A 20091-nucleotide genomic window follows, 5' to 3' on the forward strand; every position below is an offset into this window, starting at 1 on the left:
AAACAAAAACAAAATTTTAATAAGGCACAAGAAGTCAAGTAGCATCAGTCAATATCTGGAGAGAGCACAGTATTGAGTTGGGCTCTTCTACAGAACATGAAAGAAAAAGATAAACAAATATTTTAAAGTTTTCCCTTTAATTGCCTTATAGGCTATTCATGGCTTATGGGGCAGTAGCCCTCCCTTCCAAAATTCTGACTCTACCAAAATAGGCTGGAGGCAGGAACATGCCAACAAACTGGTACACTGCTCTCTGGCAATTTTCTGGCCCTCCTGCCTCTGACGGAAATTGAAACTTTGTCCAAGGTCTGCTTAATAGATTGATTGGTGCTGCATAATCCCAAAGAATATCTACCACAGACCCATGGGGCATGTTCCCCGCATGCACCCCCCCCACCACCACCACCATCACTAAAGAGTGATCCCATGAAAATGCTGGCTGCCTGCAGCTTGGCAGGACGTTATCACAGCAAGACTTTCACCCCCATCTGGGGGAATAAGTCGAGCCTTCGAGAGTTTCCAATCAATCCAATTGGCATCATGTTCTTAGTCCTATCGGTGTCAAGTTCAAACGGTGGCCACTGCGGAGACTAGAACCAGTCCCAGAAGAAGAGATTATGGTAGCCGTACTGAAGGTAAAGTCAGAGTATAGGTGGGGCCTGGCTGGCAGGTCCCAGCGAATGAGTTGAGGGGGTGGGATCCTGGGTTTGAGAGGCCAGAGGGAGGGTTAAATGGGGGAGATGATGTTGGGGGGAGTGTCACTCTGATAAGGCACAGGAGACCCCCAAAGGAGATCCCACTCCCTCTTGCCCAACATTAATCTGCCCAGTAAAAGCAGCTGGACTACTTGGTTGGCGTGGGTCTCCTGCGGTCGCAGGTAAATAGGTGCGAAAGAGGCGCTTAATTACCTTATTTGGTCCTCAGGTTCTCAGGCCCAAGGGCAGGAGAGCCAACCGAGGCCTCCGCTGTCCCCCGTTAAATAGGAGACAGGTCGAGCAGAGGGAAGGTGGTGAACAGGCCATGCACTCCCAACTCCTCCACCTTCAAACAGACTGGTGGAGGAACATAAAGTCCTACCCATGAAGTTATAAACAGACATGAATAAGTCTTGCTGTAAAGCATTACTTGTATAAAAGCTATATTTTAGAACACTACATAAATATTCTGTTAATTTTAGCTCCAACACACTCACATTGAGAGGAGCTTCTTGTATTTGCCATTGGTGCATGTATTCCTTCAAACAGTTTTAATTCATTACCAGTAGAGGGTGTAGTAGTTCTTCTAAGCATTGTGAGTTGTCATTGTTATTTGAACATTGGTTATATCCGCTTACAGCAGCGATTAATTTGCTTCCTGTAAAGTTTTTATTAACTCCAACTTATTTTGAATTTAGTTATATTTAATGTCCTTTCAATGTTATCTAAAATATTGTGGATGTTAATATATACAGGTCATTTTACAGTGAGGTTGTTTATTTATACATTGGGTAAAGTTTTATACTTTTTTTTTCTGGCACTTTCCTCCTCGAAGTTTCACCAAAGTGATGGGATGAAGGATGTTTACTCACCTTCACCCTGAAGATCTGAAAGATTAAAGGCTTTATCTCAAACAGCCTGACATGGAAAATTGATGCAGTTTCACTGCTGGACTCCCAGGAATTAAATGACTCAGGAAGTCAAAGAAATGGCTTAAAACGTAACCTGAAAGTAAATTTAGTAAGAAAAAAGTGCCCCGGTGACAGTGTGTTTTGCTTCCAAAACTATGCCACAGACTGGTAGCAGGTGCATAGTGCCTGTGATATTCCCCACACGATAAATATACTCAATTAGAATTCCACAGTCATTGAGATATGCCAAAAGAGGTTGGGCTGTTTCCCACAGGAAACATGGAAAATAATGAGAGTGTGTTAATTTACAGTAACTTTGATTTCGGAAAAGCTGCCTTACGCTTGCCAAAAAAAATCCCAAACCCCACCCTTCAACTTGAAAATCATGTCTGTTACAGGAAGAGATTTTTTTAAATGAAATAATTAAGCCGTTCTCTCCTAAATGTCTAGTGCAACTTGCAATCTGTCACTGAATATCTGAAAATATCAAGATGAAGACCACTGTCGTGTCGATTTTACCAACAGAGGTCTTGGGAGTGTTTGGTTGCTTCTGGTTTAACCATGCTAAATAATAAAAGAAACTGCTGATGGTAATTGATGAAATTAGGTAATAATAATAGTTAAATAATTAAGGTTAAAATGAACAATTAATGGAGATTGGACATTTTTAACTTTAATTATTTAATTATAATGCAACAGTTCATTACCTAATTTCATCAATTATCCTCAGACTATCTTTTAACAAGTTTTCAAGGCTAAACCAAAGCATCCAAACTCCACTACGATCTCTTTTGGTGAAATAAACATATGAGTTCTGATATTTAGGTTAATCAGTTCAATGGGAGCTTTAAAACTGAAATTAATTCCTAACAATTAGAACTGCAAAATATTTTCATTGTTTTGTGCCCTCTGCGCTCATGTATTTACAAAAAAATGTATCATGTGTGTTACTCAGCCTTCCCTCCCTCCCTCTCTCCTTCCCAAATTCCCTCTCCCTTTATAGCCTTTGTTCTGTGTGCAAAATCAGGCTTTTGATTTCCAGTGAAGAAATTTCTTTATAGGATTTGTTCAGTCGAATTATGATATTCTTCAAGTTTGAAATAAAGTTAATATTGTTACAACCTGTTCCGGGCGAGGTTCCCCCAAATTGTTATGCACTCGGGTGAGGAGGGATGAACTGGCTCACTTTCTTTATTCAACCCCCTCGGTTGGTTGCAACAAGGTTAATTTGAAAGGGCTCCCTTCCCTCATGGATGTCTTTTCACAGTCCAAATATATTTATGTTTTAAAAGGAACCAATTTAACCAGGCTATCTTGAGGCAAAGAAAGAGAGAGTTTGTTAGTTACTAAATGTGTGGAAAAATAATAAAAACGCAACACATATACACACGGATTAGAAATAAGAAATTGAGTCCAAAAATAAAAGTTCAAAAAGATATACGAATCAGTCCTTTGGCTTGTCAGTGAAGAATAGATGGTGAAACATTGCGGCCATTAAGTTGGGGTGATTCAGATAGCACTGACTTTGGCAGTTGAACAGTTGGGTTGGAGAGTCTTGGTTCTGCAGATTAACCGAAAGGAGTTGTCCTGTTTCCTTTTCAATTGTAGCTTTGCTGACTTGTGACTTGTTTTCAGCAATTGGAGAAAAGTTTTTTTTTCCCCTGCAAGGGCGGGGATGCTCAGTTGGTGTTCTTCAGCTGTGACCTTCACAGCGCGCACACACACACACACACACACACACTAGAACAGAACATCAGACTAGCGCACAACTAGGGTTGCAGTTGGCTTTTTAAAACCCCTTGTGTATTCCGGGATGGGAAGAAACAAACGTCTTTCGTCCAGATCTATTTTCATTTCAACTCAGTTCATGTTCGCAGTCTGGGATATAACTCAACAAGACGTGGTTTCATAGTCATAGAGGTCTACAGCACAGAAAAAGGCCCTTCAGCCCATCAAGTCTACACCGGTCAAACAAGTACCTAACTATTCTAATCCCACTTTCCAGCACTAGGCCCATAGCCTTGTTTGCCATGGCACTGCAAGTGCACATCCAAATACTTCTTAAATGTTATGAGGGTTTCTGCCTCTATCACCCTTTCAGGCAGTGAGTTCCAGATTCCCATCACCCTCTGGGTGAAAAAATTCTTCCTCACATACCATCTAAGCCTCCTGCCCCTTACCTTAAATCTATTCCCCCTTGTTATTGATCCCTCCACCAAGGGGAAAAGTTCCTTCCTGTCTACCCAATCTATGCCCCTCATAATATTATACGCCTAAAGGTCATGTTGAACTTGTATAAGACACTAGTTAGGCCTCATCTGGAGTACTGCATCCAGTTCTGGGCACCATATTTGAGGAAGGATGTGAAGGCACTGGGGAGAATACAGAGTAGATTCACAAAAATGATGCCAGGAATAAAGAACTGTAGCTATGAGGATAGATTGGAGAAGTTGGGGCTCTTTTCCCTGGAGAAAAGAAGGCTGAGAGGAGACTTGATAGAGGTATTTAAGATCCTGAGGGGTACGGACAGGGTAAATAGTGAGAAACTGTTCCCACTCAAAAGAGCATCAAGAACTAGAGGGCACAGATTCAAAATAATTGGCAAAATGAGAAAATGTGATGCAAGGAAAAATTTTCACCCAGAAGGTGGTTGGAGCCTGGAATGAGCTTCCTGAAAGGATGGTGGGAGGCAGGTTCGAACAAGGTGTTCAAAAGGGAATTGGATTGCTACCTGAAAAGAAATAACATGCAAAGTTACGGGGATAAGGCAGAGGAGTGGGACTAGGTGGGATGCTCTTTCAGAGAGCCAGTGCAGACTCAATGGGCTGAATGGCCTCCTCCTGCACTGTAACGATCCTATGACAAAATTTAAACTTGTTCCACAGAGCGTTAGAACACTAACAATGCATTGTGAAAATTTCATACACCTACCATCATTCCTCACATTTTGAAATCCAAGTGACAAACAACTCTAAAATTAACCCAAGCTATAAAGAATAATTCTTAGAAGAAGTCACTTACTTTTCCCACTGAAAAATATAATGCTTTTAGGTCTCTTCACATTAATTTCTTCGGATATCGGCTGAGATGGTAATCATTTTGCATTATCTCCACAGCCATAGGTGATTACAGTTCAGTTTGCATTGTATCTTTTCCTTTGAATTGCCTCTATCTGAAGTAGACCGGGTGTGATGTTCTCTCTGAACTAGTTGGTCAAGTAATCCACATAGGAATTTTCCAATGTGTGGTTATTTCACAGTCTCAGCTAACGTTTTGCTTGTATGTTCTTTTTCAAAAAGACATACGTCTGTTTTAAAAGTTCAATATATTCATAAGTAATTCGGGGATAGGATCCGTGGTCATGACAATATAGTCAGATAAACTGGGTCACAAGACACATTGTATGGAGAACATAAGCTTTTATTTCTGGAAAAAGAGATGATGTCAAAGCTTTTCATCTATTTTAAAGGGAACAACAATTTATACTGCACGAGAAGAGAATGCTGGTTGGTTGGTAAATGGACCTTGCCTGGTTTGAATTTAGACAAAAGACATGCACCCTTTTTTTACATCATAACTTTTGTAAAGCAGTAAGTTTAAAAATCCCAGGCACTTTGACAGGAGAGAAGGTGTGTGTAAGGTAAGTGGGTGAGGGAATAGGGTGAGTCAATGTAGCATGGTTTGGGCGGGGGGATTGGGTGGGCCATGGGGTAGTCAGGGTTCAGGGGAAGTTGGGGGTTGGGGAAGAGTAGCCGGGTGATCAAAGGGCTCTGGTGGTTTGTGGGGGGAGCGAGGTAGTGGGGCTGCGTGGTCAGGGCGTGGGGAGATTAGTCAGGGTGGTACGGGGGTAGTTGTTGGGAGGGTAGTCTGGTGTTCAGGTGAGCCAGAGGTGAGGGGTAGTCGTGTTAGTCAGGGCATGGGTGTAGCCTGATGGGTAGGGGTGGGGTAGCCAGGAGATTGGGGGTAGTTGGGTAGTCATGAGGGTTCGAGAGTGTCAGGGAGTTGAGGTGTCAGCAGGGGATGGTGAGGGAGTCAGGTAGTCAGGGTTTGGAGCTTGTCAGGGGATGGGTGTTAGTCAGGGGGTCATGGGAAGTTGTTCGGGTGGGGGAACAGGGGATGGTTTCCGGTGGGGGTCAGCAGTATAGTTACCCAGGAGTTAGAACTGATTTTAAACCTTCTAACTTTTCCTGGGTAACCATTCGGCTAATAATTCAGAACCATCTGAAGTCTACGACTTTAAATTGGAGTTTGAGGATTCTAGAGGCAGGTAATTGCCCAATGGAAGTTGAAACTGTCTGGGCAATTCCCAAGCAGCCCTTGCATGGGGATTTCTGAGGGGTCCCCCGGTGCATCTTCCAGGGCACCTCTGGGGTACAACCCCCACCAGCCCCCCCAGAGAAAGGAAGAAATGGGCCTTAACGGAGATGGGATGAAGGTGGGCAGGGCAGGCAACCCACCCACTTCTAGGAGGCAGGTAGACAATTAAATATTATGATGACGCTGCAAGTCTAATTTTTATGCACCATTTTGAACTTAACTGGATGGCTGGTCTAACCAGGAGCTAAACCCAGGGAAATACCAAAGGACCCAAGAGGTAAATGCCTTTCTACCTACTTGCTCAATCAGATCACTCCTCAGCCTCTATACTGAAGGAAATACAACTATGCAACTTATCCTCATAATTTAATCCTCTCAGCCTGGTATCATTCTGGTCAATTGGTACTGCACCCCTTCCAAAGCCAATATATTTTTCTCATATTCTAGAGTGTGTGTAACTCACGAAAATTACCATATCAGCCTTGTTATCACAGTTTTTTTTTCCATAATTTTGTTTTATCATATTTTTCAGGCTTTAAGATTATGATCAAATAAAAGATTTAAACAGAATTAGAATATCCTGGTTTCTAAACATTTGTGTCTACGAGAATAGCATTGCTTTGTGTCAAACACATTGACTTGTATGTGAACTATAAAGTTCAAATATGGCATACTAGTTTTGAAACTGCTTAGTGTTGGATCATTGAGCAGATTAATTTGTGGATGAATCATCCTGGAAAGGGTATTAATGCAGGGTAGACATCTAAGTAATAAGTAATGTGAATATACTGGTTTTCAGGGTGTGGCAAATCAAAGTCTTTGTAGATGTGGATGATACTTGTGTGTGTCACTCAATGGTAATAACAAAATACCAGTAGCCCTTGGGCTAAATGATCCCAGCATACTTGTGAATCTGTTCTAAAGAACAGACAAGCATATTTTCCCCTGATCTGTGTCTATATTAAAATGGTAGAATTTATGTAGGAGTTCTCCTGATCTCCCCACACAGCTTGGTCTGTATCAGTTTTATATTTCTCTTGAGATTCTGCTAATATTATGACGGGAAGTTGGGAGGCCTTCTATGGAAAAATATCTCCAATAGCAGCCATTGAGTTATTTGGACATAGGATGCATGGTAGTTCCACCAGACTGAGGGGTGACATATTATCCATGATCTGTGTTCATAAAATAACATGCAGGCCGCTTTCACAATACTGAAGTAGGAGCTCCAGCTAAAAACAATAAAATATTGATCTATATGTTGCTGGAGCAGAGAATCTCATTAGTTTGAGCTTTTTCCTGAACCCTTCAGCTTGATTTTTTTTGTGTGTGTTTGTGTGTGCACATTAACTTGCTAGAATTATGAGCTGATAACAGTGTGGTAAGGGCAATGGGGCATCTGGGACCTTAGCAAACAATGGGACCAATAGTCTTAAGGCCTTAACCAAATGAGATTTTAAGAGAGAGAGAAAGGACAGAGAAAGATGTGGATGAAGTCCAGTCAAATCAGATTCAGAAAACAAAATAAACAGAGGGAAATAAAGATTGTATTCAGGGAGAAAAAGAGACAAAAAGTAAATGTAAGAGAAAAATCTCTAACACAATTCACTACATACAGGAATGGGATTGAAAAGTTTAAATTATTACTTTGTTGGGCCAGAGAGGTTGTTTAATAATCATTAATACAATACTATGTTATTAAAAATATAATTAAGCTATTAAATTCCATCCCTAACTTTGATTTTAATTTAAAGGGAAATTAATGTGCAAATCTAGCAATCTTGAAATTAATGTGGAGTTGGAGGGCGAGATATCATTTGTGCAAAGCAAATGATGGAGCAGGGGGTAAGTTAAGGGGCATGTTCTGTAGATTCACAAATCACGCCATATCACGTAATCCCCTGCATTTGCTGGTCAATTTGTACATTAGTAATAGCATGCCTCATCAACATGTCATTATTTTTCCAGTAAGATTTATCCCAATAAGGACAGCTGTAATTACAAAAAAGAAGTGACTGACTGATTGGGTTGTACAATAGATTAGACTTTGTTTTTTCACTTTTGGAAACTGAATCCCATCCAGCCCAGACTGATGAAACAAAATTCTCCTCTACCATTGTGCAAATCAGCATAGTTGATAATTATGCAGTCAACTGTTTTAATTCCTGTTTGCGCCAATCTCAGGAGGGCAAAGAATATGTTGTTTTCAGAAGAAAAGGCAAAGAGTACAGCTTTAAAATTTCTTGATCATTACCAGTGACTTCAGAAAGGCAGAAATTGTAGGCTTGATTTTAGCTTCCCACACTTCACAAGAATAGGCCTTGCTGTGGTGGTGGATTAAAATCCTGGAGCCATGCTACACTCCCACCCTGCACCATTGGGCACTGTATGAGGCAGTCACCCACAAGCCTCACTGACCTTTAAGAATCGAGCTCTGGTGACATTGATCAGATACCAATGCTATTTAAACTGGCAGTAGGGAGCTCAACAAACCTGTGAAACCCAGTATTGAAGATTAGCAAGCCCAGAAGAGGGCCAGAAAGGTAAGTTTTTATTTTATTTTGTTAGCTGAAATCATGCTTTGACGGTGACAGTGAAATTGAGTTTAATTGCTGTGATCTTGTACAAGATACTGAACTCACTCTGAATCAGGGAGTCACACTTACTTTTAGTAGAAACAGAATACTGCAGATGCTGGAAATCTAAAATACAAGTAGAAAATGCTGGAAATATTCACCAGGTCAGGTAGCATCTATGGAGTGAGAAATGGGGTTAGCATTTCAGGGTCAATGACATTTTGTCAGAACGTAATGAATACTGTGTTTCAGTGCCTTAAAAACAGTTCTGCTCTACAATCATAAAGTTGAAGGACAAACTGGAGTGTACGCTGAATCTAATCTGTATTATACCTGACTAGGGAGGGCTTTATGAAAACATCTGTCAGAAATGGGAAATATTCAATTTCATTATGTTAATACTCCACTCCTTAATGAGGTTGAAAATATCCACACAAAAAGAAGTGTACTAAAAAAAATGATCATTATTTCAGGTTATACATGACACTTGTGCATTAATTGAACAGGACATACGGAACAAAATAAGCAACATATCTTACATAAAGCATGATCATTTTAAAAAATCTCTCAAATTTAGTTAAAATAAGGGGCCATTTTGAATTATATTTTCCCCTAATCACTGGCACGAACAAAGTAGTTGCTATTAGCATAAAGACTTATATTCAAATCAGCATGTATTTTCACAAACATGAGGAAATGGTGGAAAATATCCCCTGTCGCTCATGAAGTTTAAGATAAAACAGCCCAAGTGACCTGCACCCGATCCACCATCTTAAATGTCCACTTGCTCCAACACCGATATAACATGGCCCCAGTGTGTACCGTGTGCATGATGTACCACATCAACTTACCAGATCTACTTCGACAGCACTTCCTAAGCCCACAGTCTCTGTCACCTAAAAGGGCATGGGAAGCAGGATATAGGAACACCACCAACTCCACATACCCATCCAAGTCATATTTCACCCAGGCTTGGAAGTATATTGCTGTTACCTCATCATTGCTGCATCAAAAAACTGGAACCTCCAACCTAACAGCAGCATAGGAGAATCTTCACCAGATTACAGCAGTGCAAGAAGGTAGCTGAATAGTATCTTATGGGAAAATAGGCAATAAATGCTGGCCTTGACCGTGATGCCCTTATCCTGTGAAAGAGTGAAAAAAAGCAGTTGGGAACTTTTCTAAATAACTTGTGAATCTTGCAATACAAACACCAAATTTGAAGAAATGTGATAAAAATATAATTAGTTATATGATGATCAGCAATGTCAAATAACTGTTGAAGTCTCAGTTGATGTGAAACTGCCTTATGCTTATAATACTTTGATCTAAAGCAGAAGGTGATGTAATGTCATCGTGATAGATAATTTTGTCATGTAATTGTCTACACTAGGATCTGGAAAACCATTGCTCATTGGGTGTATTCACTTCATCAGTCAATCTGTCATCTAAGTCAGAAACTAAATATTCTACGCCTTCAAAACCAGTGTAATTGCAGCAAGAACACCCTGTAAATATTTATTTCTATTGTACCTTGCTACAGGTGATTCACAAAAAAGCCAAGAAAATTAATGATTCAGCTCAAAATCTGCATGGTCCTCTCTGCTGAAGCTGCCACCTTATCTAAAAGGTTAATGGCAACTTAATCATTGCAGCTAGATACAGGTAACATTGGGCTTTGCTTCAACAAATGGTACTCTCAGGCCTGAGAGGTCTGAGTCAATTACCCTGAGATAGGTGGAATAAAATGTCTACTTTTTCTTCATAAGGATTGTGAACTATGTGTATTCAGCTATTTTTTTTTCAGAATGGCAATCACCTGAGCTACACTCTGCAATGTTAATGCCTTGTCAATTACATTGTTAAGGTTAAGAGAAACAGGTGATGGGTATTAATTGTTTTTGAGCACATGTAAGTAGGGTAAATGTGCCCCTTTAAGGGGCTGTCAGTTTAATTAGTTCATTTGTTAATTAGCTTATTCATATTCCATTGGTTTACTCAAAAGAGTGTAAATAAAGGATAGCTGGGACACTGGGTGTGTGAGAGAAGAACTGGGAGAGTGAACAAGTCAATAAACCCTCTTAATAAAGAAAAGTTCTGTGTTTTGTTTTCAACCAGCTTGCATCCTAGTAACAAGCAAAAGATAAAGATTATTGGAAAAGCTAATGGGAAAAGGGGAATCGTTAACAACCTCAACCCAAGCTCTCACTTTTTTATGCCAATTAATGCATATTTCAGATGTAAACTACTTTCATTCACACCACAAATTAGATTACTCTCCATTGATATATATATATATATATATGCTTACTGAGTACTATCTGGACAAGTACAATTCCTTATGGACATTGCAGTTCACAGCCATAGTCAAAAAAAGACTGTGCTTAGAAATTACAATGGGGCAAAATTACCCTTAGGCTCAGAAATTCAATTGCACCCAAAAATGGGCACAGCAACGGGTGAGACACATGCTGAAACCACCTGTTCAACATGGCCACAGGAACAACATGAAAATGGTGCTGTCATCTCTCTCCTACTCCTCACAGTCCCCAACAGCACATCCAGGGAGGCATCCATAAAATGGAGTGCAACCCTTGCCTGCCTGGACTCCATTACAACATTTCCAGTTCTTTGACAATTGACTCCAACTCCTTCAACTTGCATGTTTTGATTATCCCTTCAAATACTGGAGTTGAGACATAATCATGTGGGTTGGCATCATGCCCACTGCTGCTGATAAGAGGGCACCTTGGAGGAAATGATGATGAAGTGGGCTGCACAAAAAAGACATTGATGGATGCACTTAGCTTATTTTGGGTTATCCCGTGTGCTATTGAGCTCCTTTGCTCCCTGTGCATCTGCACATTAAAAGCCAGCCCAATATTTTAAAAAAGATTCTAGCAAAACTTTTCAGATTTATACAATGTCTTTAATGTAAAGAGAAACCTCAAGTCACTTATCTTAGTGTGAGGAAAAATTGAAGCTGTGCCCAATTAGGGAAGGAATAGCAACTAAAAGAATAGCAAAAGATAATTGACCAAAAGTTTCTTTAGAGTTGGGATTTGAGGAAATGAGGAAAGCGAAGAGCTAAATAAATTGGGGGAAGGAATTTCAAATAATAGGATGCAACTGATGAAAACACAATTGGCAATGGATAGGAGGCAAGGACATGAAAGAGGCTGGAGTTAGGAATAGAAGAGTGAGCTAGGGTGGGTATAGTGACTTAAGGTTAGAGACATGTAGGGATAAGGCAGTGGTAAGATTCAACCTTCTGGATAGTGTAATTAGTTTCCTTAGAGTTTCTTTTTTAAAAAGATATTATTAAACTCCAACTCTCCTCTCCTTAAGGCAGTAACTTCTTCAAGGTAAGGTTTGTAATTTTGGGGACCCTGACCATTTAAAAACATTTGAAATACTGAGATCCCACTTAAATAGACTGATAATGTTGTGATTGCCCAGTCAGTTACCATTTGTAGAAAGAGAAGAAATGTTAATGGTTTGGCCGAAACACAGATTGGCGTCTTTCCTCTCGACAAGTCTACTGTGTATTTCTAATCTTTTATGATTTTATTTTAGATTCCTTGCAATTGCATTGCTTTCCTTTTATCCTCTTTGAATAGGCTAGTGGAAATATAAGCATGATCTCCTGTTAAAGGGGTGACACTGCAAAAATCCAAGAAGGATGTGGCCCATTCAAACTGATTCTCAAACGGCAATAATGCTTTTAAATTATGTTGAGTTGGTAGAAATTAGAACCAAAATTGTATGCATCAGCTGGAGGATTCCTGATCCTACGCTCCTAAATTATTGTGATCTATTTGTTGTAAACTGGTGCAAATGTGGAGCCAGGAAAACCTGATCCCATAAGGACACAAATGAGTATCCCCTGCCTTAAAGTGGGGGCACTACCAGGCATCTCAAAGAAGGATTGGTGTAACCAAGAACAAAAACAAAAATACCTGGAAAAACTCAGCAGGTCTGACAGCATCTGCGGAGAGGGATTCAGTTGACGTTTCGAGTCCGTATGACCCTTCATCAGAACTAAGACATATAGAAATGAGATTAAATATAAGCTGGTAGAAGGGGGTGGGACAGAAGAGCTCAACAGGGGGCCAGTGATGGATGGAGGCCAAGAAGAGACTGCCAAAGATGTCAAAGACAAAAGGACAAAGGGGTGTTGACAGTGGTGATATTATCTAAAGGATGTGCTAATGGGGACATCAAGGGAAGCAAGCTAGTGGCAGATGGCCCTAGTGGGGGTGGGGTGGGGGGAAGGGATCGAAATGGGCTAAAAGGTGGAGATGAAACAATAGATCGAAATAAATTTAAATATAGGAGGGAAGAGAAAAAAATAATTGTAAAAAAAAATTATAAATTGTTGGAAAAAGAGGGATTGGAAAGGGGGTGGGGATGGAGGAGAGAGTTCATGATCTGAAATTGTTGAACTCAATATTAAGTCCGGAAGGCTGTAGAGTTCCCAGGTGGAAGATGAGGTGCTGTTCCTCCAGTTTGCGTTGAGCTTCACTGGAACATTGCAGCAGGCCAAGGATGGACATGTGGACATGAGAGCAGGGTGGTATGTTGAAATGGCAAGTGACAGGGAGGTCTGGGTCATGCTTGCGGACAGACCGGAGGTGTTCCGCAAAGCGGTCACCCAGTCTGCGTTTGGTCTTTCCAATGTAGAGGAGACCGCATTGGGAGCAGCGAATGCAGCAGACTAAATTGAGGGAAGTGCAAGTGAAGTGCTGCTTCACTTGAAAGGAGTGTTTGGGCCCTTGGACGGTGAGGAGGGGGGAAGTAAAGGGGCAGGTGTTGCACCTTCTGCGGTTGCATGGGAAGGTGCCATGGGAGGGGGTTGAGGTGTAGGGGGTAATGGAGGAGTGGACCAAGGTGTCCCAGAGGGAATGTTCCCTGTGGAATGCCACCAGGGGGGGTGAAGGGAAGATGTGTTTGGTGGTGGCATCATGCTGGAGTTGGCGGAAATGGCGGAGGATGAACCTTTGAACGCGGAGGCTGGTGGGGTGATAAGTGAGGACAAGCGGGACCCCATCATGATTCTGGGAGGGAGAGGAAGGTGTAACCAAACTGGTTGTGTATGAATGAAGAGTTAAGTGGTTGGAAATAACATGCAGTTTTCATCAGTCATAGAAGACATCTAGAAAACTGGTAGACAGTTTTTAACATGATAAGAACATAAGAAATAAGAGCAGGAGTAGGCAGTTTGGTCCTTTAAGCTTCCTTTGTGATTCACTAAGAATATAGCTGATATTCTATTTCAACACCACCTTCCTGTACTATCCCCATATCCCCTGGTTCCCTTAGGATCCACTCTGTAACCATGGGCTGAATAATACGCTCCCAAATTGGGACCACTCCCCGCCTCTGGAGACGCCTTGTTGGGCGTGGTGACATCGGTTGATGTTCCCAACATCATCACACCAGTCTTGCATAATACAGCAGGCAGGCAGGCTTAAAATTCAGGAGCCCTCTTGTGTTATTTAAATTTCATTTAAGTGTGTATTTAAGGTCTTTAATGACCAAATTGACTGCTATAATATGGTGTGTCATCAATAATACACCTGCAGAGCCTGATTTACGCCCTATGGGGTTCATGTTTTTGAAGGGGAAGCTTGTTGTAGCAGCTTTAAAAGGTCCAGCTAAACACTGAGTCTCATCTTAGCAGTTTGGAGATCTGTAACTGCTGGGAGTGTTCAATTCAAGGAGCAGAGTTTCCATTTCAAACCCACGTCAATTAGAGTCCTTTTCTTTTCCTGCTTAGTGCTCTGCTGAGTTCTCTATTTATTTCTTGCCCAAGGCTATAAATTAGCTGAGAAAAATGGGCATTGTGGGCTCACTTCTGCTCAAAAGGTGTGTAATGCTGCAATCATTAGCAATTTCAGTTTATGGCATGCCTTTGACCTTGTATTCGCAAAGTGCATGGTAGCCTGGATGCTGTGCTCATCCCTCATCTGCACATTCTGCCAACCCCCCAGCCTCCAACTGGACCGAAGGTTTAAGAGCACACTGACATCGTCACTGACAGTGTCGGAGATTAATCACACCGAGGCATCATTAATACATAGAAACCCCATTTATTACTCGTGCACAAGGGAGAACAATACAGCGAGAGTTATTGTACCATCTCAAAGCAGAATACACAAAGACTTGCTTAAAAGCATTTTACAACCAATCAGTAAATTTTTTACATCTCAATCCACTTATTTGCATACGTTTACTGACCAATCCATGTTCCAGTAAATTTCCATTCCTACACCACAAGTGCAGTTGTTTATAATTTGACTATCAGAACTTTGATTACATTTGGCCCAAGAGAGAGACACATGGCATGTCTCAAGGCCCATCCTGCTATAGTGGTCAGACAAGATGCTATTGTTCTTCAAGGTTGCAGTGTTTTTCTCTTAGGCCTAAGCATTTAATTCAATTTCTCCATTAACCCTTTTAGTACTAAGTGGGTTACCTATTTGTCTAGGCCACCACAACAGCTGTGTCTTTGTTGCGTCACATTGCCTTGGAGCTCCAGTCGAACTCACTTTCCTCCTGTCTTCATGACTGTGCCCTGTAGCACACTGGCATAAGATTGTTCATACTGAGGCCTCACTCCCCCAGGCCGCCCTCATGAGGCCATTGAGCCTCTTTGGGCACTGAGACCAGGTTTTCCTCGCTAGCCCAACACTGCTGACCTCTTAGCTACCTCCTACCAGGCAGCACATGTTTGGCTCGGCTTCTTCCCCTTCCCACCAGATGGTATCAGCTGCTCACGTCGGTTGGACACTTCACTTAGGGAGGCTCGGAGGGAGTCCTCATTAAATAGAGGGGCTTGTTTGGCCCTTCTCCCCTGCATCTCCACTCGCTCCAATGGTTCAGATATCTCTGGAGGGAAACATGCAACAACAATGCATAGGCATGGAAAACTTGTTCAGGTTCAAAAAGGATGCTTTGTTCAGTGGCAAAGTTTGGAGGCAGCAGCACTCAAATAAATAAGCACTCACCTTAAAAGCCTGGAAATAGCTGAAGTCCAAAATGATCCTCCAATCTGTGAACAGTTCCGGTATTTGCGGAGTCCCCTGACCCTGTCCTGTGTCAGAAGACCCTTTAAATTACTGGTCATGAAATCATTCCGGGTCGTAGCCAAGGAGCTTGGAGGCCAGGCATCCCACTCTCCATCACTGACTGGGCAGGATGTTCACCACCTGTACACCTCAAACCCGCCCCCCACTCACAGTCGATCAATTAATATATTATATGGCAAGTTTGAACAGTGGGCTCAGAAGTCGGAAGGCCGTCCACTTCCAAGGCCGCATCCTGCTCCCCCCACCGCCACCATCGTATGGGAGTGGATTATTCAGGCCCATGTCTCCATAATGGCTATTAGATCAAACCTATTTATTTTTATCTGTGTATTAATTAACCTGATTTGTTGTGAGTGCTTTGTGCTTTCAAGTGCTATATTTTAGCTTTATCGTTTTTCTATTTTTCCCTTCTGTAATAAACTTGGAGTACCAGGCAGGTTTCTTGTAAGAAACAGTGAACTTTATTTACTTAATTTACAGAGCTCCTAATGAAGCTACATTCTTGTACCGAGGCCAAGGCTAGAAAGCTCCGCCCCTAAAATAACCCACCCTCAGAGCTGATTTGCCTGTACAGTCACATGATCCCCATAACAGTATGAAAGGTTTAACTTACAATTGCTGCATTCCTCCCCTTTTAATTTTGTTTTACCACTCTTATTTTAGTATCTTAACCCATAATATATACAAATATATACAGCTCATGAGATTATATATTTAGTCTTTGAGGAGGTCTTCTAATTTGGGTAGAGCGACACAACTCTACAACTTCAGATGCTTCCATTGGATCAACTTGATTGGGAACTGCAGCATCAGGGCATCCTTAGACAATAGCAGTTCAGAATTATTTACTTCAACAGAGACATCAGGTATGTCTAATCTTTGTTGATCTGGCACTTCAGGGATCAAAGATTCAACTTAAATTTCAGGTGGATTAACTGGTTGTTGGAATATGTCTTGACGTCTGAGATGATCCATGTGTTTCCTAACAATCCTATTTTCCATTTCCACTTGATATGACAAAGGTCTTGTTTCAGAGATGATTGTACCAGGAACCCATCTCGGCCCGGTTGCAAAATTTTTTACAAAAACTGTCTCCCCCACAGTAAATTCTCGGCCTTTACTGTGAACATCATGATTCACTACTTTGGTTCTTCCTCTCTAAATTAGGGAGTACTAGGCTCAATCTTGTACAAAGTTGGTGCTTCATTAGCAATTTGGAAGGTGTTGAACCCGTGTCTGCATGAGGAGTGATGTGATAGCCGAACAGAAATCTTGAAATTTGTGTTTTTAACATTCTCTTGGATAATTTCTTCATGCCTGTTTTAAAGGTTTGTACTGCTCTTTCTGATAACTCATTGGATGAGGATGATACGGTGCTGTTCTGACGTGTTTAATCCCATTTAGGTTCAGGAATCTCTGGAATTCCGAACTAATGAGAGCAGTACCATTATCCGACACAGTAACTTCTGATAGACCATGTATACTGAAACTTTGGTGCAACTATTCAATAGTTGCACATGATCTCACTTCATACACATCCATCTACTTTGAATGTGCATGATGATCACTAAAAATATGGTACCTAAAATGGATCTACATAGTCTATATGTAGTCTAGGCCTGGTCAACCATACCACTCCCACGGATGCAGTGGAGCTAAAAAAGGGAAACTTTTGCTGTTGCTGACACTGGAGACAGCGTTTAATCATTTTTTCTGTATCAATGTCTATACCTGGCTACCAGATATAACTTTGTGCAAGCATCTTCATTTTCAAAATACCAGGATATGCATTATGAAGCTCTGTCAATAGTGGTTCTCTTCCTTGCAAAGGGATGATGACTCTTGCTCCCCCTAAGAATACACCATCTTAACAACCCAGTTCAGATTTACAGGCGTAGAATGGTTTTAATTCTTCAGAGACCATCCTTGCAATACCTGTTCTCGGACTCTTGATAAAATTGGACCCCAGTCTGTCCAATTCTTTACCTGTTTCACACGGACTGGTGAGGAGTCCAGGAAATTCAACACAAGTACAACTTCTTGAGGTATTGGAGCATGTGTAATGCTATCTGGCAAAGGAAGATCACTGGGAGCATCTGCATTTGCTATGTGCACTCCTGGACTGTGCATAAAAGTGTATTCATATGTTGACAAAATCAAAGCCCATCTTTGAATTCTAGCAGAGGCTAATGGTGGGATTGCCTTATCTTCACTAAACAAACCCAATAGTGGCTTGTGATCTGACACTATGGTGAAGTGTCAACAGCGTAAATATTGATGGAACTTCTTTACTCCAAATATGATAGAAAAGCTTTCTTTTTCAATTTGTGAGTAACCTTTCTCAGCTGCAGAAAGGGTTCTGGATACATATCCTATGGTCTTTAAGTTCCATCTTGTGTGACAATACTGCTTCCACTCCGTAGGGAGATGCATCACAAGTGTATATCAATTCCTTAGACAGCTCATAGTGTACTAGCAGACACAACAATTGTGTAAAAGCTTCCCGACTCTTATAAAGGCTTCCTCTTGCTGTATTTTCCAGGACCATCTGTGGTTCTTCTTCAATAATAAGTGTAAAGGGGCTAACCCTTTAAGCAAGAAGCAATCGTAATAATTTACCATGCCCAAAAAAGACTTGAGCTCAGTGATGTTGGTAGGAGAGGGCGCTTCTTTGATTGCCCTGACATTCTCACCCAATGGGTGCAACCCTTGGGCAACCAGCAATGACTCAAATACATGACTTCAGTTGCTTGGAAAGTGCACTCCTCTTTTTTAAAAAATACGCCAGCCTCCAAAATTCTCTTCAGAACCAATTCTAAGTTGGTCAAATGTTCTGCTTCCGTTGATCCTGTGATCAGGACATCATCCAGGCACACTATAAGTTGAGAAAGTCCTTGTAGTAGGCTTTCCATGGTTCTTTAGAAAATCACACAGGCAGAAGACACACCAAAGGTAGACGTATATACTGGTACAGGACCTTGTACACGTTTATGGCAACATACCGTCTTGATGTGCTGTCCAACTCTAGCTGTTGGTGTACATGGTTCATGTCCAGTTTAGTGTAGGATCTTCCTCCTGCAAATTTAGCGTACAGATCTTCAATCCTTGGGATCAGGTATTTGTCTAATTTAGCAGCCTTGTTCACAGCTAATTTGTAATTTCCGCAAATGCGAATGGTTTGTTCTGGTTTCATCGCAGGGTTTATGGGTGCTGCCCATTCTGAAAATTGGACTAGCTGTATTATCCCTAACTTCTCCAAATGGTACAATTTCACATCCGCCTTCTCCTTTAGGGCATAAGGCACAGGGCTTGTCTTAAAAAATCAGGGTGTTGCTTCAGAAGACATGAATATTTTAACTTGTTGACCTTTTATTTTCTCCAACTCATCTCGGAATACTCCGTCATACTTTTTTAACAACTCAGGAATTCCTCCCATTTTTGGCTTGAAATATTTCTGATCAGTTTAGTTTAATTTCTTTCAACCAATCACGGCCCAGAAGGCTAGGCCCTTCACCTGTTACAATAATTACTGGCGGCTGGGCTGTCTGTTGCCTGTAGGATACAGGCACAGAGGCGATGCCTTTCACCTGTATTGCCTCTCCAGTATACATTTTTAGCTGAGCCATGGTTTGCTCCAAACTCAATGGCTGGGTACCTTCCCTGAGGTATTTAAAGATGTGTTCCCCCACCACTGTGGTCGATGCTCCTGTGTCAACCTCCATGAGTAGAGGCTTTCCATTTACATGAAGAGTAACAGTGATTGGTTCAGTTTTCCTGGCCTTCAGATTGTATAGGGAATAGATATCAGTATCAGCAGCTTCTGGTTCATCTATATTGCGCACTTCATTCAACTTAGCCTGCTGTTTAAATGGCTGTCTTGATCTCGCCCTGCATTGTTTTACAACATATCCTTTTTGGTGACATTAGTGGCATTCGGCCTCTTTAAATTTGCATGTTTCCGGTATATGATTCCCCCCACATTAGTAACACGTTAACTTCTGGATTACTGGTGAGCTGCTTCCAGTATTTCTTTTTATTTTGAGCTGAAGGGACAGTGTCTCACTTCGCGGTTGTCTCCCTGGTCTTTGCACCACATCCAGTGACAGGTTCCCGCCCTAACTGCAGAATGGTGCAATGTTGCACACTCTGCAAAGCTTGTAAGTCTCCCTCAGCACCCTCCATTACTAGCGCTATCTCCATGGTGTGCTTCAGGTCTATATTAACTTCTGCAAGTAGATGGCGCTGAATGGTGTCATGTGCACCACAAACCAAATGATCTCGCAAAGTGATTAGATTATCACTGAAGTCACAGTGCTCCATTGACTGTTTTAACTTTGCGATGTATGTTGCGATCGACTCCCTGGGAGCCCTTACTCGAGAGTTGAACTTGAATCTTTGCATGATCACCAATGGTTTAGGCTGAAAATATGCCTTCATGAGGTCTACCAGCTCATAGAAGGATCTGGAATTTGGTGCATTCAGAGCCATCAGACTACAAATT

This window comes from Cetorhinus maximus, chromosome 8, assembly GCF_964194155.1.
Source record: "Cetorhinus maximus chromosome 8, sCetMax3.hap1.1, whole genome shotgun sequence".
NCBI lineage: Eukaryota > Metazoa > Chordata > Chondrichthyes > Lamniformes > Cetorhinidae > Cetorhinus > Cetorhinus maximus.